The sequence below is a fragment of the Cyrtonyx montezumae genome, unplaced genomic scaffold (assembly GCF_038088225.1).
Source record: "Cyrtonyx montezumae isolate F1298 unplaced genomic scaffold, pur_monq_1.0 scaffold_12, whole genome shotgun sequence".
Taxonomy (NCBI): domain Eukaryota; kingdom Metazoa; phylum Chordata; class Aves; order Galliformes; family Odontophoridae; genus Cyrtonyx; species Cyrtonyx montezumae.
In genome coordinates, this window is record NW_027071848.1 from 21,511,647 (window position 1) to 21,534,455 (window position 22,809).

The following is a 22,809-nucleotide window of genomic DNA, read 5'->3' on the forward strand; positions in this document are numbered from 1 at the left end:
TATCCAGAAGCCAAAATAAGTTGAAATTCTACCCTGAATGTGTAATTATCTATGTTTTAATGATGATTTCTGGGGCTGACTTTGTTTTAACTCACCCAGCAGCACAAATGAAGCCAATGGCCTGAAAGGAGATTCATAGATTCATAGATACATTAGGTTGGAAAGGTCCTACAAGATCATCTAGTCCAACCATCCTCAACCACCAACCCTACCCACTAAGCTACTAAACCAAATCCCTTAGCACCTCATCTAAATGCTTCTTGAACAGCGCTAGGGATGGTGCCTCAACCACCTCCCTAGGCAGGCCATTCCAGTGCCTGACCACTCTTTCAGAGAAAAAAATTTTCCTCAAATCTGATCTAAATCTTTCTCGGCACAGCTTGTGGCCATTCCCTCTTGTCCTGTCATTATTTATCAGGGAGAAGAGGCCGACCCCCTCCTCATCACAACTCCCCTTCAGGCAGTGGTAGAGTGCGATAAGGATGATGTCCTTTCTGTAATGTCTTAGTTCAAACACAAGATAAGATTGTCTTTCATGTTACCAGATACTGATTGCTGCCATTTTAATGAAGACTCATTTGTGGATTTGCTACGTAGAGGAGAGGAGGGCAAGGAGAGCTGTCAGAGTTCTGGAGCCTTCCATTGAGGGCAACCTGTGGGCCTACATTTCTTGTTCCATCATGAAAGAAATCATGTCCTCCTCTTTCCTCCCTCCCCCACCCAGCCTGAAACCCAGTAACTGCATCTCCCCAGGCAGTTACAGCCCATTCAACTTATTTCACACTTAAAGCTTACAAGATATTGATGAGGTTATTTTGCTGCATTTTGTTGAATTTTAGATCTCCAGACTCCTTTTGGCACATAGTATTGTGGAAAACAATTCAGTAGTAGAGGCAGTAACACCAAAAGAAAAATAGCAGTTACCTGAGCAGATCTGTTTCTCCAACTTTAAATTAGCCAACTCAACCACATTATATGTTATTAGAAGCATAGACCACAGTAGATTAAATTTTCTACACACAACATCTTCTTATACGAGGCCACAACTCAACTGCTATCAGTAAACTAAAAAGCACAGTACAGATAGAGCTGAATGAATTCCAGGAAGGAGCTCAGACTTGACAATTTTAAAAAGAATTTTAAATTGAATATTAAAGATCTTAGCTTGGAATAAAATTCCACCCCTCTGGTATTTTAGATAGACAATAATTTTATGAATATTCATTATACCTGTGATGGCCTGTAAGCATGCACTTGGGAACATCCCCACTGAGGAAGTCCCATGGTGGGTTGGTGGATCTATCATTTTGGTCTTTCACCCAGCCTTCATCACTTTACACAAAGCAAATCTCTAAGAATACCATCGTACCATTACTTCAGATCATTTTTTTTACCTCCAAGCTGTTTTCACTTGTACATCACTCCCTGAACACAGTATCCTAACAAGCAAACAAAAAAAACAAAAAAAAACAAAACAAAAAAAAACCAGAAAGGGAACTACACAAAGATCTGGGTCAGACCAAGTAATACGTTCTACAACTAAGCCACAGACTTATGTATTGTATATCAAGAAAATTATGCCACATTTTCAAAGCATAAATGCCAGGTAATGTAAGGTATTCAGAAGAGAATTTCACACTGATTTTTTTTTCCTCCTCCCTAAAACATTCATCCTTCTCTATTAAAAGTTCACTGTATAAGAAAATGTAACTCTGGGCTCCTTTTCAGGAATTAAAAACGTTTTATTTCCAGAAGAATGGTGGACACCAACTTTCACATCCACTCATAGGGACAAAAGGCCATAGATTTGGGGCTCTAAAGAAGAGAATGCATACATGTAGCTTCACATTACAGAACTATATATATATACTCAAATATAGTCACAGTTCTGGCAATCAGAGAAAAGTCTGATCATGCATATATCATATACTTAATAGAGGCTCTTAGGAAGAGGAACAAAAGACATCAGAATAGCTGTACAGTTACCTGGTGAGCAAAGCATTTTTCTGGAATTCAAGATAGTGCTGAGTGAGACTGGGTGAGTCACATTGTTCAGTGACTCACAGAATTAGGATTATGAAACTGATTTATCAAGGACAAGTGCTGCATGCAGAAGAACAATTAATCTTATTCTTGTCAGAGGAAGAATGTCCAGTATTGCTCTTATTTAACTTTATCTACAAATTGCAAATCAACATGACTCAAAATTCAACATGAAGTCAACATTCGTAAGTTAGAATGAATTTGGGATGAAGCCTTTGAACCTATCTGTATATGCATCCAAACTGCACATAGGTTATTGGACAGTCTCAATACTGCTTTAACCAAATTTCCAAGAAATATCGAAGAGCTTTAGAAATAATATATTTTAAAATTCCTTTTAGACTCAAATTGAGAATGGCTGTGCAATGGGAGAAACATTACCTTAATTACAGCATAGTTTTAGAAAGTTTCTAACAAAAGATTTACATTCAGGTAGCCATTACTTTATCATCTGCTAAACATAATTTCATAATTTCATACATTTTCTTCATATTTACTCTGTTTTTGATTTCTTCATTTCCACTTAGATGTGACAACAGAAAATTCTTTAATTCTAAGTTTACTGAAGGAAAGATGTGTGGGATCATCCTAACTGTGAGCATTTTAAGAATGGTTTAATAAATTTATGTCATCAGCAATCCTGAGACAGTAGCAGGTACGCTTTTTGTAAATCTACTTCTTGTGGTCATTTCACATCGCCTCTGTTCCTTAAGTAAGCTTAGGTCATATAGTCAGGAATGTCTACAAAGAACTTATTTTAAACCATGTCGTGCAAATTTTTTGTGTAAACTGACCTGAATTGTGTGATTTGAACAAATAGTAGCAAGGAAAAATCCTTCTAAATTATATTTCTCACCATATTATAATAATTTCCTCTTAAAGGCAATCAAAAATGTATTTATTTATTTATTATCTTATTAAATACTTGAAGAATCTTCTGAAGATTAAGTTAAAATGTTCAGAGATAGATGAAGTTATTGAAAAGTGCATCTCTCAATGCAAGAAAACTGAGTTTTTATTTAAAAACTGTTAATAAGAGAAAGCTTTACACAAGTTTATCTCTTCTCTAAAATCATTTGGATAATATCAAATCCAAGGGTCAATTCTTTCTTTAAGCAATTATTTAGAAAAATTCACGATAGTGTTGAGGATGGGTACAGATACCTGCTATCAGTAGTGTGAACAATATAGATGTGATTATTTTCATATGAACTGTATTTTGCAAAGTTTTTTCTCACTACATCCCATGGTGTCTTCTTTCCTGCAGAAATACTACTACCAACATATTACAGTGTTTATTATACTGTTCACTGCTTTAAGCCCAGCACAATCTTTGGTTTGGAAGGAACCCTTGACTATAGTTTTTGATTTATGTTGTCTCTTACTTCTTTTCCTACTGCACATTATAATGAAGCCAAAGCATGGCATTTTCTTTAGGTAGTTTTTAATTTTTACAATCACCTAAGTGAACCGTGCAGTCCAACTGTAGTCATCTGCAATTTTATGTCCCTTTGTAAAGTATGATAATTTCTTTTTTCCCCCCAAGGAAGGAGTTATTAGCTACCTACACCTTGTAAATGCCTGATGATTAGAATGAAGTACAGCCTCATCTTCCTTAACACAAGCAGTCCATCTGATTCCATTTCAGGAAGGATGACTTACTACCGTGTTCTGCTATTGCTATGACTCCTATTTTGCCCGGCCTTCTACCTCCTTTTTCTCTTCTAAGTCATACAGTTAACATTTATGATAAGTATAAACAGAACACACTTGGCAACTGCAAGATCCAGCTGCCTTGCCTGGGAATGTATTTCCAATGTCTGACCTTTGAGGTTTGTTCCTTCATTAGCTGTGCTTCTAGCAATGCTGACAGAGCACAGAGGTCTATCTAAGCTGGCTTAAAAGACTTCCGTCTTCTGCTTCTCTACAATTCATTTCTGAGTATCAAGATATCTAACTTATCTTAATTCTCATATACAAGATAATAATTTCTGTTAATAATTACTTCTAAAATGTGTAAGTAATTTTCATTCCAATTGACCTTAAAATGGAAATATACATGCTTTTATTTTAACATCAATGTATCAGTTTAGTTGTAGTTGTAAAATAAGTTTTAGTGATTTTGTTCTTATGCAGATATTGGGTTTATAAATTTTGGTAGAGATAGTATGTTCTGTATGTGCTGATGTGAGTGTCCAGCATCTTATGTGTACTTTTTTGATCACGTGCCTTTTGGAAACTCAGCACGGTGAACAACTATGTGTGCATATATAGTAATAACGCTATACGTGTTACTATTCCATTTTTATCGTGTTTTTTTCTTCAGTCAAATATGATTGAAGCTTATCTGTGGTGTTCTGTAACACTGTGAAAATTTTTAGCAAAAATTGGACTGAGTTATTGCAGGCTGAGCCTTTTTCTTTCTGAGAGAGTAATGCAAATGTGTAATGTTCCAAGCTTTGCATGAAGAAATACTGTCAATGAGAATGATCTGTGTCAGTAAGATCAAGATGCTGGAATCCACAGAAATCAAGTAAATGACTGAACCCCGGATCAAAATAACAAAAGCAGAACAAGCTTTGCCATGTAGCCTCTGAGAAAAGAATCCTCCAACGTGGTATTTTATTTTTTTAGCTTACAAAAGAATGACTGGTGTTACAGACTTCACATAATTTCTGATTATCATATTAATGCTAAGCCATATATGTGTGCATTGTATTGCTAATAATTAAAAGTGGATTAGAAGACAGGACAGTGAAGGCAGACAGTGAAATATTTACGAAGTTAATGTTTTTTCTCACAATTTGAAATTGGTTCAAGCACAGGCATTCTATGGGACTTTGGCTAACTCAATTTTCCCTGTGTTTTGGCTGTAAACATATAATAACATAGACAACACTGTCCAGTGTTATGGAATTGACACTATTCTTTGACAGGTGCCCTGGTGAAAACCAATATTGCTCTAGTTCATGGCTGGGTAATGTTTCTGTCAATTCCAACCGAGTGGGAGAATGACTATAACTGCATCTTAACAGTACTGTAATATCAATTCTAAATTTTTCGAGTAGACATGAAATAAAAGAGATTGAATGATGACTTCTTTCCCCTCAGTGGACAAACCAGAAAGACAAATGAGGAATATCTGTTCTCTTTACTTTTTGTTGAAGGGTCTCTGATTTTGCTCTGTTTTGCTTGGGTATCTTGAAAGAAGCACAAGTACTGAAATTACACTTCAACTCTGCAGAAAAAGAAGGACTGTAACTTTGTGATACATATAATTATACTGCAAAAGACAGAAAAGAACTTTGGTTTCTGAATTGCTCAGTGGGTAGTCTCCCTGCTCTTATTTTCAGTATTAAGTGACTCAGAAAATTCTCATTCTAATAAATTCTACAGTTTCACAGGTCTGACTGAGATGTGTATTTAAAAAACTCAAAATTATAAGTGCAGCTGGGTGGATAATCATTAGAACACAAAAACAGCAAAAGCTCAAGCGAATAATGAAAATTCTTACACAGTTTGCATTAGTTGCATATGCTACAGTGAGTAATAAGCAAAATTTTAACAAATGTATGGGAATTAAAAAGAACGATTACTAGTATTAACAAGCATTTCCAGAAGGTAATGATTCAGGTTTCATGAAGCTGTTTGATCTTTATTAGAAATAGAAGAAAAAAGGTTATGTTCTCACAATTCAAATAACTTCCATAAGCAAAATAGCAGATATTTTATGTATCTTCCTTTCTTGTCTAAGTTTATATGAGTCATGTCCAGTTGCATTCCCATGTGTCTCAGTTACATCTGCCAAGTTGACTCCAGTAAAAAAATAAAAAAATATACTGTTATTCTTGCTTTTTAAAAAGGGGCAAGGCAAAAACTTTCAAATCTGTCAAGTCATGGTTCCCAAAAGATAAGATGAATTTTCTCTAATTAACATATCCATTTTCTGTCAAATAGTATTTGCTTCTCTCACACTACTGGAAAATTCATGCGTGTCTTCAGTTTCAGAGTTACACAAATGACTGAACATGCATTTTTGGTGTCCCCATTTCAAAAATGCATGAGTAGTACTGGAAAACATTCGGGAAAGAAGAACAGAATAATTAAACGTGGAGAAGAACTTCCAAAAGTGGAAAAAATAGGTTAGAAGTCTTCAGTATATGAAGACTGACAGACGGAAAATACGTAGGTCTCTTCAAAAGTAATGTTTCCTATTTATTTCCATGGAAACTACAACTGAAAAGTACACAGTAACATGACTTAATAAAGATTCTCTGCTGCAGAACACTCTTTTTCAAGTCACCACCATTAGCTTTGCATTTTTCACCAGTGATGTACAAGAGTACACACTTCATGCTGTGCTTGTAAAAATCTTCACCACTGCTGTTGTCACCACTGCTGAAATGCACCACTCACTGCTAAGATGCAGCACCCATGGCCTCACTATGCTCATTTCCATTGTTTGTCTCCATAAATGTTCAGCAAGTGTTAGTGAATGTCAGCAGGTGCCATTTTTTCTGCACGGAGGAATTCCACCCCTTTTCTTCATATGCACTTCCATGTCAGACACCATTTTGTCAGACACCTCTACTGCTATACCACAAACGTTTGCCTCTGATACAGTGGGACAACATAATAAAATAGGAATTATTACTTTCAGACCAGTTCTTGTATAATATAGGTTCGTGCAACTATGAGTAGCAAGAAGAGAACAGACATGGATCAACTGTTCACAGTTTTTTCAGGTATGAGATCCAAGAGCAGTCAAATGAAGGCAAGAGATGCCAGCTTTATGGAAAACAAGAGCTGATGAATCTTCACACAGTGATTTGAGGATCATCACTGAATTCTGAAATGCTAAAAGTGTACGCACATTACCCAGAAGACTGGGTGAGTTCATGAATGATTACAAAACATATAGAAACCACATCTGTCAAAGTAAGACCCTGAACTGTGGTTGGAATCTGGGAGAGTACTACAATAAATGATGGAAAACACTTCCTCTCTTATGACACTCCTGCCTAGAATTACTGTCTTTTTGCCACTGTCAAACACAAGTTGCTAAGCTTAAAAGGTCTTAGATGGAGGTGATAAGGTTTTAAGTGCACTAAAGTTAGTTGAAAAACTTCCATTACCTTCAACTCAAGTTATCTCTTTCATTGAAGGAAATCAGTTATTATCTTTCAAGCTTTATTTCACCACAGAGTTTTAGTTCAATGCTTTACTTTTCACAAATAATGGGATTTATGTACTCGATGCCTGGCAAATCAACACTGCCTTCAAGAAAAGGTAATATCAGCGTTTTTCCAGCGCTTTAAAAGATACAAATTATCAAGAATGGCTGACAGTTGAAATCGGATTCTTTCACTTTGAATTAAGTTTATGTGAAAAAAGAATTGTTTCATTTGCTCAGCTTTACCTATCTGTTCAAGTAGAGCATATTCATTTTTAGAGATCTCTTACAACTTTTGGTATAGGTCTTTATTGCTTCTTATTCAACAACTAGAAAATATTTTGAGAATTAAATATAATTAAGAATTTTCTATCACCCAAATAAGCCATTCATTTTCTTTTCAAAAGCTGCTAGGACTTATACAGTTCAGCAATTATATGCACATGTATTGGGCTTGTATGGCAAGTTTTGGGTAGCAGGGGGCTGCAGTACTGCTCTGTGTCAGATCAGAGCCAGCCATAATGGGACAACCACTGTCAAAGCTGAGTCATGAGCAACACTGGATGTATGTCTGGGAGAGAAGTAAGAAAGGGTAAAACTGCTAATGCAACTGCAGCTGGGAGAGAGAAATTTTTTCCTCCTGGTCTTCTGAGGAGGAGAAGTGAGGGAGCAGCATGTAGGAGTGAGGGAGCAGCACGTGGAGCATAGCTGCCCATCAGTGTGAAACTGCCACACCATGATACTACCTTGCTGACTTATGGTGTCGTGCCTATAAAGGTTATATAAGGCAGAAGCAATACAATAGTATTTTGTTTTCCTTTTCTTTCCCAGACATTTTAAGTACATTCTGATGTATTCCTTGATTACTTTAACGTGAAATCTCAAAGATATGGTTAAGTGTTCTGTCCTCAAATGCCAACACACTGAAAAGCCAACTAACCCTATAATTCCTATTATTTTTCAGTCATTACTGCAGTTAAACTTTGACAGGCTGTGAGACAGCCTAGTTGCTTAAGTAACATCACAGCTGAAGTCAGTGGCAAAGCAAACTTTGGCTTAGCCAGGTAGGTGATTACACACAGCTTATGGAATAAGTCTTTGTAGGGCTGAGGTTATGGAAATGATAAATTAATTAATGAATCTAGGATTTCTGTTTAAATGTGCCAGATGCTATAGGTCAGAAAGCTATTAAGACACACACGCAACTAAGTACAACAACAGTACTGCTACACTGCAAATACAGTTCAATAGTTCTGGTTACTGCATATTCTAAAAACCTATTTCTCAAATTACTGCTACCTATTTCACTATCACCTACTTTACTATATGATAGAGATAGTGCTTTTCAGCTCACTGTGATCTGGCCCTACCATTACCACTCAATTTTTAATCTTCTACTTCAGCAAACCATGACTTTCCTACTCTTAAAACCTCTTCCAAATCACTTCAGTCATTGTCTGTTCCCTGGTGTGTTTCCTCCTATTCTGTGCGCTTTATTTAAACAGTCTCTTAATCTGTTGGAATTGAACAGCTGTTAACACTTCTTTTAAATCGGTCTTAATTACTATTCTTTTCCATTCTCATCTCTAATCCATTTTACACCTGTAATCCTGTAGCAACTGGTTTCCAATTTTCTTTTTTAAATAAATAAAATGTGATGGCTTCTCCTTGTTTTTAGCACTGTAGGACACTCGGGGATGCTTTCACTTGTTTGTTTTACTCCAGTTGTGTTTCTGACAAGTGATGAAACCCAGAAAGTCGACAGAGAAAGACAGAAGAGATTAGGATGATAATTGTCATTCTCTTTTTCAATGGTAGCCCTCTGATAAGGAACAGATTCATTGTCAGCACTCTAGAGAGTGATCTTTTATTCACTAGGGGGTTTCCAGCATGTGTTTCAGCCTCTAGTATATTTGAAGATGATTTTCCCTTGAAACAGTCTATTCAGTCTCTTTGCACTGGCAATCAAGGTTTATTTGAACAGCTCAAAGAAGAATCCTTGTGCCCTCACTGTGTTCCAACACTAGGACAGAGCTCAAATCTTTTGTTCAGTATGTCACAGTAAAATAAATATAATGACGAAAGATTGAGTATGTCATTAAAAACATTAATCACATATTGTTGGTAGAATATTCAAGCAGTGAAAACACACTCTGAAAACATATCTCTGCAAATCTACTACACAATCAATGAAGAAAAGGTCCTTTATGGTCCTGAGCAAAGCAAGTCTGTGTTTTATCTACGTTATTCAGAACAGCTGATGCTAACTTCACTTGAACTAGCAGTTCTGTTTAGCATAACATGGCAACCCAAGACAAATTCGTGCATTTTCTCCATTTTGTTTTGGAATTAGCACTAACACTTAGATAATACACAACAGTCACTCTAAAATTCCCTTTTCACTGAAAATGAATCCTCATCCTCTGTTCTCATTACAGTTCTAACATTTAAGGACAGGCCATGACACTGCCACTGTGAAACATCAGGATCCTGAAAGGTGAGCTACCTTTTCCTTTACTATTACACTCACTGTGGTCTCCAAACTCGGAAGCAGCTCTCTGAAGAAGTTTTGAAGCTGCATAGCACAAGGGTCTCCTGCCTCCTTTCAAAAGCTTTCCCTGAGATCTTCCCTGTGCAGTTTATTTAAGGATCAAACAGTTAAAAAACATTGTTCTTTGGCTTACATGTGTGTGATTAATAGATTGCTGCGTTTTTAAATGGATAAGTTATTATTTCTACATGAAAGACCAGAAACAAATCCTTCTGAATAATAACATGAAAAACAATGACTCTATCCTAGTTAAGCTATGTTTGTTACTGGATTTTGGGAAAACATTCCCTAGTAGGAGCTTCAACTGTTAGCACAGTGTCAGGGCTGTCAGCTCCATGCCCAGACGTTGCTGGCTGTTAAAGAAGCCTCTTGTCTCCTGGGATTTTCTAAACTTGAGAGGAAAGGAAGTGCCTCTGGATGGCTGTTATTTTTTCATATCCTGGTATATTGCCAAAATACTCAAATTTACAGCCCCTATTTGCTTGTAGTGGCAAATAAGCTATAGCTGGCCAAGAACTGGACTTAAATATAATTTAAATCATATAAGCAAGTGCAGTGAGAGTTAAATATTCTTGGCCAAGGAGATACACATACTCTCTGTGTATGCACATGCAAAATAAAGAGATGCTTCAATGGTCTGTATTCCTGACTTCAGGATAGATCTTCTCTTTCTCTCACAGGAGCAAAAATTAACTTTTAATGTGTACCAGTAAAAGGAATGTACATAGTGCCCATAAATGTGTATGTACATGTAAAATTACGTATCTGTTTTTCTGTTATTTGTTATACATAGAAACATGTGTATAATGCACATATACAAAACCACAAATATTTATAAGCATATTTGAGCACAGAGTACAATCTGAGTATCCACTGCTTTGTAAATCATTTTCTTCAATATATTCAAACTACAAACATATCTGCTTGAATTCCCTATTCAACATGCTAGTGGAATCCTCATGTTAGAAATTAATTCTACCAGTGTTTTGAGCTATTACTCAGCATAGTTGTTGAGATGTCACAAGACATTAAGCAAAGTTGGAGAAATTGAACAAATATCTTGATGATTCCTACAGAATGCAACAGCCAGTTGACATAAATAGATAAAACATTAAAATAAAATTGTGCTTCCATATGTTCAATGAAATATGTCATTTATAAAAGTATGAAAATCAGCTTAAATGTACTGAATATTTAAGAGTACAGTAGAGGGTTTTTTTAGAGGAGAGACTTCCAAGATTTGTTGCTTTGATGTGCTATAATAGTGAACTGACAATTAGTTTTCTAATAATGCTATCAAAAACTGTTTAGAATGGTACCTGGATGTACTATAAATTATTAAAAAAGAAGTTTGGTTTAAAAATTGCAGGTGTGGATTGTTTAATTTGTCTTCTTAAAATTAATTTCCCAGGAACAGAGAGTTGCAAGCATTCTTTTAATCAGACAGAGTGAGATTTTAGTCCTTATTAATCGCATCAGTATGCTTGAAGAAAGGAATCACTGCTTCCCTCCATGAAAAGATTCAATGAAGTGAACTGCAAAAGAAAATAAATATTTTGATAAAGAATGATTTGAGGGAATGGTTGAGCACTCTCCTCGAGTTGTGGGGGCAGCAGCCACATATAGTAACAATGATGGCAAACAGATGACTGTTTTAAGCCTACATATTTTTCTGAAGTGCCCAACATCAACAGGATTTTGGAGTAGGTTCTCAACAACTTGTAATTGCATTAGCTGCACTGGAATGGAGAATGAGACCCAATTTATTTTTTATAAACCTCTAAATTATTGAGAAGAAACAAGAAGCTGCCAGAGCATTATAATTCTCATGGAAACCAGGGGGCAAATTTTTGAAACAACATATTCTGTCCGAGACAATGCATCTATGATTAATAAGAAGGCATTTCATTTTGTATTTTGCAAAATTTCACATTAGAGCATTAGAATTACAAAGTACTTTGACCATTATCATCATCAACATCTTCTGCTATGAAATAGTCTTGTTAAATCATAACTACTTGTACAATATAAGCAGTAAATAATAGGAGTTTTCTCAGACGTTTTTGATAAAATAATGGAAAAAAATGTAACAAATGGTGAGCTGTGTCTCTGTTAACCAAAGTAATGCTTCCAAAGAAAAAAGCCACCATGTATATTATCAACATCTCCAATACAATTATGTTACATGTTAAATGTAATCCTGGATTCATTATAATGAATTACTGTAGTATGCATATTTTCTATGTTATCAGATAAAAAAATATTCACTGGAACTTTCAAATTATATCCCTTAAATCTGGATTCAGGCAAATGTTTCTACTGAGGAAAGGAATGAAGTGAATGTTTAACAAGAAGAACCCTATGAAGCATTGCCAACAGCAGAACACACAGCAGACAGACTTCTTTATGTTTAAATACTTTCTTGAACCAAAGCTTTAATTGCAAAACATAGGTGGCATTTATTTCTTCAAAATGAAATCCATTATGTGCTGACCACAAAGCTTAGTCATTTTGAGCTGTTGACTGCTTTAGGTAAATTTTATTGCAGGCTTTGATTTTAGGAAAAATGTTAAAGGAAAGTGTTAAAATAACCATAAAGAGTCAATTAGTCAAGAAAATAGTGGAGGACAATGACTAAAGTGTTGCTTTGCCCCAGTATAATTGTTTTACCAAACATCTATGTTTCCACAAAGAAATCAAGCCTTAAACTGTGTCTATTGTGTTACTGACAATAGGAATATCATGGAGAATATGAGCATGAGCTGACCTATTTGAATCTGTTAATGTCTCTCAGAAGTCCTCATTGTCTTTTTTATTCGTGTGACTGCTTTGAAATGAAAACTGATGTGTCGATTTCTGTTTTGTAGTTTTAGCTAAGTATTAGCTAAGTATTTATACTTACCTATGCCGTCAGTTTTCAACAAGTGACCTCGGTGTCGTGTGTTAGCTTCCTGGTTGGTTTTAAAAAATGAGTACAGCATATTCTCTGTATTGTCATTATGAAGCCTTACTAATCGTTAGTTGTAACTAGGAAGTATTCTGATCAAGAATATTTTAAGAATAAAGATGAGGTTAGTATCTGCAATCCTAAGAACTCAGAAAACAGACATAAAAGTTTAGTTTGTCATCCTAATCCTCCTTTATTACTAACTGGAAGAAATGCACCTCCTGCACGGAACAATTAATCTCCTTCAAGATAGGTCACATGAATCACCTTAAAAAGTTACTAGGTTCTTTCTACAGGCTATAAAGTCTAGTGTGCTTAAAGTGTCTAAATAAATTCAAAGAGAAGTAGTTATTGGCTCTTGAAAGGCAATTCTATAGCTAAGAGTCATAAGGCAAAGTACAGAACTATTCTGTCGGCAGCTTGGTTTTCATAGAAGCACAGAATCATTAAGGTTGGAAAAGACCACTATGATCATCTAGTACAACCACCAGCCCGTCACCACCACACCCACTAACCACGTCTCTCAGAACCACATCTACACTTCTCTTGAACACCTCCAGGGATCTACAGGATAGTAAGAGCCACTAGAAAGTTAAAGTGTATGCTTTTGAAGGTGGTAGCGGTGGGTTTTGCATGTACAAATGTACTATAAGACAAAATAAATTTGAAAAATAAACTCACCATTCCAGCATAAACAAGTTCAAAAGATTTACTGCAGGTCTAATCCCTTTAAGTGATTACCATCTAAAAGGAAGAGCAAACATCTCTCCCAGTCTAAATCAGATGTCAGTATACTCAAAACACAAATGGGATATTTTAGTTGTTTTCTAGTGGAAGATGAGCAGGGTGTATGCAGCAGACAGTGCTGAAACATAGCAGGAGGATTTATTTTGAAGTGTTTTGCTAATAACAAAGATTTCCTCATGAACATATTCAAACAATGATGTAATCATCGACAATTTTCATTGTAATTATGTATTCAGTACACCAAGATACACTGTAGAAATGGCTATGTTGAGAGTGTTTAAGAAGAATCTGTCCTTGAATTGCTTTGCTCCACAGAAACAGGATGTGTTCTCCAGGGGAGACATATTGCACTCACAGGAGGTAGGCAGTGAGCATCCAGAACTGTGTGTTCTCCCTTTAAAAAGGTCCAGTTCACACTCCTGTTTCCCTTGGCATAGCCCCAAGATTTATTTCAGCTACCCAACCAAAAAAATTCTTTAAAATTCTGGGAACAGGCAACAGGATATTTGAAATAATTTAGTGCGGTGTAGTCATCTAGTTATTGCTATGATCTCTGTGTCCATACCATGAAGGTCAGTAGCACCTTGGGATGCTTCAGAAGAAAGAGGTACCTATTTTCTGGCACCTCTGAATGTGCACTTTATTTTCTTTCAATACCGCTAGGATAAAATTAATCTCATCTACATTTAGATGTCTGAAATCTAACATCAGCAACAATAAATACCTGCAGAGAGCAATTCCTCCTACTCTACAGGTGTATGAATTAGATAGTTTAGATTGTCCACTGGAAGTTTCTCTGTGTCTCCAGTCAGTATATGAGGTGCTTGGCTTACAGCTAGCAATCTTATCTGTGGTAGCTAGGTGAAAAGAATTTGACCTTTTGTGCAAAAATCCCTTTTTAGAACTATTCAGGATTTGTCAGTAAAGATGTTTTTGACATAAATGGCTAAATGCAAATTTATCAGGGGAAAACTTACGTCAGGCACAATATGACCTCGTATCTTCTCCTACATCCCTACATCGACTATTCCTACATGCAGGAAGTAAATTTTTCTGTTCTGCTTTATAAAATGGAAAAACTAAAATTAAGGGTTTTTTGTTTGTTTGTTTTTGTTTTTTTCTTTCATGTAAGCTTCACGTTTAAAATCAGAAAACAATGAAAATTTCCTTGGGAACAAATTTGGTGCTCTTTCCTCTTTGTCTAGTACACTTAGTTCTGACACCACACTGCTAGTCTGCTGAAGACAATCTGTATGCTATGGAATACTAAAGACTTAATCTTCAAAAAATTATCCACTAGTATTCTTCTCCAGATTTATGGCTACACACAAGGACCACAGGCAAAGCCTGTCCATTAATCTAATGAACAGAGGGCTGCATTGATTTTCCTAGGGCTGCTAACTTCCTGTGATTTAAGTAGGTATCTTGATTAAATGATGGTTATAGTAAGCAAATTGAATTCCCAGTTGATGCAATGCAAAATCTACCATAAGAAGGTCCTTACTGGCAGAATGCCTGCCTCTTGTAAGGAGAGTCCAGGCTCTCAGGCAAGCTTCCCGCTATACATTATGGAGTAGACTCAGAATTGCGTTGATGCTCCTCTCATGCTTTATGGTCTGGGTTAGTAATCACCCCTGGTACTTGCCATCACAGAGAGCATCACTGGCTCTCTGACACTGCTACCTCTCTGTGGTAGACATCCAAATCAAAAGGAGACGAATGCTTTAGGTAAGTACTGACAGTCAACATAAGACACTGTTTAGAAGAATCCTTCTCTAAGTAAACTGGGTTGCAGAAGGGGTAGCTGGAAACCTTCCAGAAGCATACAGCCAAAGGACAGTGTAAGTTCATGCTATATACGAGTTGTTTCAAAAGTAGCATAGAAGTTTGGTGCAAGAGCACGTGTATGTGTGTGTAAGTATTTTTAACTTGCATTTTAGTTTAAATATTGGAATCTTCATGCCCTAATACCACAGCTCAGCTGGAACTCAACAAACACATCTAGGCAGACTCCTTGCCTCAGATCCTGCTACACAGTGACCAAAGAGAGACGGTACTGTGGAGGTTGATTGTTCTGTTCCAAAGGAGAAGATGAAGTAGGGAGATTGGTCACTCCTGACTTCTGTTTCTCATTCTCCAGGTTAAGAAAAGTGAGACAACAGAATCCATTCAACAGCCAAAGCAGAGGTATTCCATATCAGTTTGGGCACCAGTTCCTGTATGATACATGGCCTATAAGAGACTGTTGTCCTAGAGAAAAAGGCAGTTTGCAGCCACAGAATGTATCTTAGTCAACTAAAAGGACAGGATATACTTCTGTATGGCCAACTGAATTCCACCTCAAATGGCCAGCTGGCAAAAGGACAAGAGGACCAAGATCCCATGGCAGATGCTTTTCCATGGTCATTTTAGACATAAACTCAGACAGCAAGAAGGATGTATTTCCAGTTCTTAAAACTGGTGTTAGAAGGAATTGCTTAAAAAAGAAAGAAAAGGGAAAGGAAAGAGGGAAAGAGGGAAAGAGATAAAGAGGGAAAGAGGGAAAGAGGGAAAGAGAAGGGGAAGGGGAAGGGGAAGGGGAAGGGGAAGGGGAAGGGGAAGGGGAAGGGGAAGGGGAAGGGGAAGGGGAAGGGGAAGGGGAAGGGGAAGGGGAAGGGGAAGGGGAAGGGGAAGGGGAAGGGGAAGGGGAAGGGGAAGGGGAAGGGAAGGAAAAAATAACTTGTGTATAAGGAAAGTACTCAAGGAAATCAAGCATGTGCTGAGATCACAGGACTTGCCTACTTCATGGACAACCCATGGGTGGGATGGGGGCCTCTGCTTTCTTGGGGAGGTTTGCTTGCTTCTCAGAAGCTTTTCATGGTATGAAGAAAAGTACCCCTGGAATAACCCAAAATATATACTTCAGAAAATCCCAGGGGAAAATCTCTTTCTTCATTTACTGTTCCTCTCTCTATCCATTACATAATATAGCAGATAATATTATCATCATCATACTCAAATGGTTCCCCTGAGATGCACATGTGAGAGAAGCCTTTCAAATGGCATATCCAGCACAGGCTCAATGACCAAGCCATTGCAGAAGCTGTTCTAGGTGTCAACAGTTAAATCTGACTGGTTCAAAATACCGATTATACATGAAATTCACCCAAATCGAAGGAGTTTTCCTGTCCTCCCTCAGCCCATGGTTGCTGAAAAATAGTTTAGCTGTAAAAAATGATAATTGTAATTCAAAGTTCTTCTCAGCTCTTGTCTCGCTCCAGTCACTGCCTAAATTAGAATTAAATGGTTGAGAGAAGTGGAAGAGTTATTTTATGAATTCAAACTGATACGTAAGTTTGATAAGGTATAACTGAAGAAGAAGAAACAGAAAAAAAAAAGAGAAAAAAACATGAAAGAAAATACATCCCTAAGAAATAAATGAGAATGATTTATTTTAAAATAAGTGTTACTTTCTTTTTCCTGTGCAGCACGTTAAAATCCATTAATTCCTTTGTCAACTTTACTGTGCAAAGCAATTACCTCTAATTCCAACTGTTTTTCAAATTCTGTTTGACAGAGAGCTAATGCACCTAGGAGTGACATTTGCATAAATATCTGTTACAAAAAAGAAAAAAAAAAGGCTTTCTTTGTTTTCACTTTATAAACTATAGTAATTAATATGTATTTAACCAGTTAAAATAATTTTCCAGCAACGAAGCTCAATGGATCTGAGGATCCTGGCATCCCTGTTCCTGGTGTTAGCATAATGCTCTGCTTGGAGTAAGGGCAAGGCTTTGCCTTTTACCTTCCAGAGTGGAAGCAGCCCTTCTAGAGCAGATAGTGCCCAGAGTTTTGTTTGGTGACAGAAAACACAGTGATGTAAAACTGAGTGATAAAAAAAGCTTTACCTCCAACCTGCTTTCAGGAAATAACATTATGCTTAATAAATCCACCAGACTATAACCTAGAACACCTGAAATATGAACCTGATCTGACACTCAAAAAGCCATTGAAAGTCTCAGTAGAGCCGTGCTTCCTAAATTTTTGCCTGTTTTTTCTTGAAATAGGTTATAACAGTCTTGATTTCTCCCCACTTCTATATTGTCTTTCCATAAGACAAGTCATGCTGACTCAATCTTTATTTTCAGAAGGAATTCAGTCCTTTTCAGCACTGATTACCAGAATCGACAATGTAGCAGAGCAGGCAGAGATGCTATACAAGATTTTCCCTGTCAATTTTAACTCCTCACTCCAATGAATCACGCACTTGAAAAAAAAAAAAAAAAGCCTGGCATATTAAACAGACTACTGACATGGAGAAAGGTCTCTAGTATTCAGGTGAGCAGTCATGCTCCCTTTTGTTTGTCACCTAAGGCAATATACACACATTGACAGAGCTGAGAGCTGATCCCTTAATAGATTTCTCTACATGAGTCCTCTGATATGAACTTGACGAGCTGTCCTCACTGGAGAAATGCAAACCTGCTTCAACCAAAGCAGAGCCATGTTGCTCAGGACCTGACATTTCCATCAGGAATACTGAAAAAGAGGCAGAATTGTATGTGATCTGGAATGACCTCAGCTGACTTAAAACTGACTAGCAGTACTTGTCTCTAAATAGGAAAGATAAGAAGAAATGGAATTTCTTTCTGAAGCTATTTTAAGTGCAATGACTACTATATATAGTGTCAGAATAAGTGACTGAAGTTAAATTTAAAAACAGACATGTTTATGTTTTGCTGTTTCCAAATATAGTCTCATGTATTCCAAAGTCTGAACAACAGAAGAGTAAAAACTAGTAAAGAGCCCCATCCTTTTGCAAACAAAGTGAGGTTTTTCAGTATAGAGGGTAATGCCAAAGGAAAAACAAAACACTGTCATGAGCCTTTCACCTGTTTTTATATTGAAGGACTCTTCCTGAGTCTTGTCTGAGAGCTGGTGTACTCTCAGGTCCTCTCTAAGTGCATCATTAGCTATTCCAAAACTAAAGTTGTAAAGCAGTCCAGTGCACCTCACTTATCTGTACGTAAATTTCTTGCTTATGTCAGTATAGTAAAACTATGCAAAATTCTACATGTTTCCACAGATAACCTTGCTAAGCTATCAGAGTCTCAGCTTCAGAAAATGGAACATGAAGTGATACATGCTATGTCACTGCAGTATGATTAAACTTAAAATTTCAAGTAGATTGTGTTCAAAGATGCTTTAAGGTTGGCATCTAACGTAGTGTGTGGTGCAAAAATTATTTTCCATTCTGTGCTTGCTGCATGCTACAGAAAATCCATCCATGCATGAATTCTTGGAAAAAGTGTTTTCTTTCTTAAACAAAAACAAAGGTGCAACCATTATTTTACTGAAGCACAGACTTGTAGGGTTTGGAAGGGACCTCTGGAGATCATGAAATGCGACTCCCTTTCTCCCGAAAAAAAAAAAAAAAAAAGGAAAGGAAAAAAAAAAGGAAAAAGCAAAAAAAGGAAGAGACAGGAAAGTGGTCTTATTTACTTCCACTTAAAAGGTGTGTCGGAATTGGAAGAGCCATCTCACTTCGGAGTCATGCTACAATAAATGTAATTTTGGTTGCCATGCTAACAGGAAACCACTCAACTGAGTGCAGTAAAACAAAAGTGCAGAAATGACATTTCACTGTAGAAACAAGGAAATATATTCAATTAACAAGACTGCAGGTTTCACAGTTCTTCCCTTCCGCAGAGTGCAATTTGCTGTCGGCACGTAAGGCTCCTGAGCATCAACCACTTCTTCCCAGCAGGACCGCAGCCTCTGCTCTATGCTCTGAGAGCCAGCAGCACCTTCCCGTGCCAACCCGATGAACCCCACCACCCGCTCTGAGCGCCCTTCCAACACTCCTCGGCCTCGCATTTCCCATCCTCCTGGTGCTCTCCGTCAGGACCCTGACCTTCCCAACGGAGAGCAGCGCGTCCCCTCGAGGTACGGGGCCGTGGGGCGGCTGTGGGTGCGGAGCGCTGTGCCCCCACGCGGTCCCATCCCCGGGCGCAGCTGTCCCGCAGGTGTCACACTTCGGGGGTTGCTGGGGCGAGGGGAAAAATATCACACGTTTATTTCGGACACGGGAAGGAGAAAGATGTTAATTCTCGGGTTGGGAACAATGAGGTGCGCAACGTCGCCCCGTGCCCGTGTAAGGCGCAGAAGTGACACAGAGACTTTTTGTTGTTGAGGGTCAGGAAGGGAACGAGAGATTCAGAACGAAAATACAACAAAGTTATGGGGAACTTACTTGGTTTAGGTGCGTGTGTTGACAGCCAGCATCTTCCTCCCGAAGTTCCAGCGGGTCACATTTTCCCTGGGAAGCGCCCTTTATGTAAGTTAAATCCCTCTGAGAAGTGTTCGTTTTGTTTCGCTCCCTCTCAGCCACTTTTCCTCATTTTTACTTTATTTTCTCCATGTCTGTCCCCCGACGCAGACTCTCGAACTCAAGCCCACCAGTTAGAGGCTCTCCATCACCCTCAGCCCAGGGGACCGCGACTGCCGCCGGGCTCCGGAGCAACAGATGCGAGGCACAACGTTCCCCGGCAGCTCAGCGCGGCGTCCCCTCCTTCCCTGACAGAACCTCATGCTGCCCGTCCAAAGTAACAGCTCCTTCCGACGCGGCGCTTCTCCCCGAAGCGCAGCGCTGCGAGGCAGGAGGAGAACACCGAGACAAAGGCAAAAACACCACGGAGGGACCAAACGCCCCGGATCACGCCGCCCGCGGCGATGCTCTCCCCGCGTGTGCCTGGCGGCGGCTTTGCCTCCGCGTCCCCTCCCGCCGCCGCCGCCGCCGCCCCCGCCGCGCTCCCCGCGCCCTTCGCCGCCGCACTGCAGCGCCCCCCTGCGGGCGCACCGCGCACTGCGGCCCCTCCGCGTGCCCCGGGGATGGAGAGAGGGCTCAACGCCCACCCCGCGATGGAGGGGTGAGGGTGAGGACCGCCGGAACGCCGAAAACCACCGCGGAGGAGTGGAGAGTAGCTCCGGAGAAAGTTCGCTGCCACGCCTCTGGGAAAGCCCCGAAGAGACAAAGAAAAGCCACCCCAACACAATAAACTATTTATTTATTTATTATTTGTTATTTATTTGAGCCCTTTTTGAGTCCTGGACCCGCCGCTGATGCAGAGCAAGGCACTCATCTGTCGCATACAGAGAAAGCAGGGTCCCGACTCCGGCAGTGCCCGCAGCGACCCGCCGGGAACTGTCCCCGGCCACCCCAGCAGCCCCGCGCTAAGCGTGCACCCGGTGAACGATCGCCACCGCTGTGCAACGGGGGTTGAGGGAAGGAAGAGGGGAGCAGAAAGATGAGAAGGGGCGAGGCTGTCCAAGGAGAAGGGGTGTACGAAATGCAAAACGCACGAGTACCCCTCGTGATGAGCTTTGCCTGTATCTGTGTCGGAGACTTGAGAGCACTGGAGCGTGAAATGCTGCTTTGTGCAGAGCACAAGTGTGGTTATGCCATTACAGTAAATGTGAAAGAGCTGCCAGGTGCAGTTCGATGGCAGCATACAGCCCCAGACCTCCATGGGCAGCACAGAAAAAGCATTAAGTGCAGCAGGGGCTGAGCAGTGGAAACGCCAAGTTCATTCTGCTCTGGGATTTTCACGGTTGCAGCTCCTGCATCACTGTGTGCTCTGCTTCAGTACAGATTTCAGGCGTGCCCCTAATGAGCTGCTGTTAAGATCTTAGCAGAACACAAACCTTAAGGGATCTGCTCAAAAAGCATCACGGTGCTGTGAGCAGTACAGCACAGGTAATGGGGTTTTACCCATCTCAGCCACCAAGATGATAATTGCACTCCTGAGATCAGCTCCTGCTGGCTTGTGTACAGACCAAATGCCAAAGGCAGCCACACTGCAAAATGATCACTCGTTCAGTACACACGCATGAATGTCAGCATACATAGGTAAAGGATTTGTTCCAAAGGTAATGCCTCCTTTGTTCTTATGTCAGCCCATGACATCAGAGGCGAACGCTAGTGATGTGGAAGTAGAGGTTGAACCTTCCCAGCAATGTCCCATTATATTTTGTTTCAGTGTGACAGATGGCAGCAGAGGGGCAGTCTTACAGAATGGTATCTGATACAGATGTGTGTCTGAAGCAAAAGGTGTGGGATTAAATTCCTCCATGTGAAAAAAATGGTACCCATTGACTTTAACTGATGCTCACTTGAATGTTCATGAAGGCCAAACAGTGGATGTAACTGCAGTGAAAGTTGAACTGCACAGACACCATTTTCCCAGCAATGACAGTGTCAGCACCTGGAAAATGGTGGGTCTCTCCATGCTGGTACTGATTTTTATGAGCACAGCATGCAGTTTCTTGTTCAGTTCTGGTGAGATGGAAAGTTCATAATGGTGACTGTGTTGAAAACCAACGTTTTGTAGCTGAGAGTTTACCAGATAGTGTTATTGTGCTCTTTGTATCTGTTGTAATTTCCATGGAAATGAAGAAATTACTTTTGGAACAACCTACCTATATGCACACACATACCTCCCATATACACACAAAAATGGAGTGAGAGAATTAGGTAGATAGAGGTACCTTGTAGAGGAAAAGACAGCCTGTAATGAAGAGTAGAAAAGGTTAGGATTGCATTAGTGACACTAGTGAGAGCTCATCTGCATAACACTGGAGCACACCGTGTGAATTAACTCATCAACTGCTATCAGCACCAGTGAGATTAAACTGCATTACTACAGATTGGAAGTGTAGACAAAATTTACTTTCAGAGGTTTTTGATGTTCACTTCCAAGAGCAGAGTGCTTTTTTCCCATACGTTTCCTTAATAGATCTTGAGAAGCCAAGTTCTATTTTGAGTGTATCATGTTTAATTTATCACAAGAAAATGCTTCTATAATTAAAAGTATTTCCTGTGTTTTTTTTATGTACTTCATTGTGACATTTCTTATTTTCAGGGTTAAATGCAATGTGGTGCTATCAATGCAATTTACAGTTTCTGGCATTTTACATATGATAACCCATTAGCAGTCTCCTGTGGTCTTGCCAGTGCTCCTAATTCCCAATTAAACGAATGTTCAGATAAAATTTCTGTAGTTTTAGATGAAAACAAAGTAAATAGAATTTTATATCTGATTCACGACAATGGGATCAGGTTCATTGCAATGTCCTGAACGTATGCTGGTATCTATTATTCTCAGCATGTAGTGAGATGCCAAATGTCTCTCAGCAGTAGGTGCTGTGGCAGGGAGAGAGTGGTACAGGGAGAAAGTTACATATTCTGTGGAATCTGTAGCACATCCCACAGTTTTAGAGATTACATGGTAATAGCATGATTGGGAATTCCTATAGTCTGCTCACAGTGTCACACCAAATTAGGTTTCCCTTGGGCCCTTCTCCATTTCT

General features: G+C 38.9%; 1 protein-coding gene across 1 annotated transcript in view; it reads right to left on the minus strand.

Annotated features, from left to right (window-relative positions):
- Positions 1 to 20,063, minus strand: part of TRPC4 (transient receptor potential cation channel subfamily C member 4) — a 145,635-nt gene extending 125,572 nt beyond the window's left edge. Inside the window, exon 1 of the mRNA XM_065730255.1 lies at positions 19,694 to 20,063. The gene's annotated coding sequence lies outside the window, so the exon portion shown is untranslated. The remainder of the gene's footprint in view (positions 1 to 19,693) is intronic.
- Between the last annotated feature and the right edge of the window lie 2,746 nt (positions 20,064 to 22,809).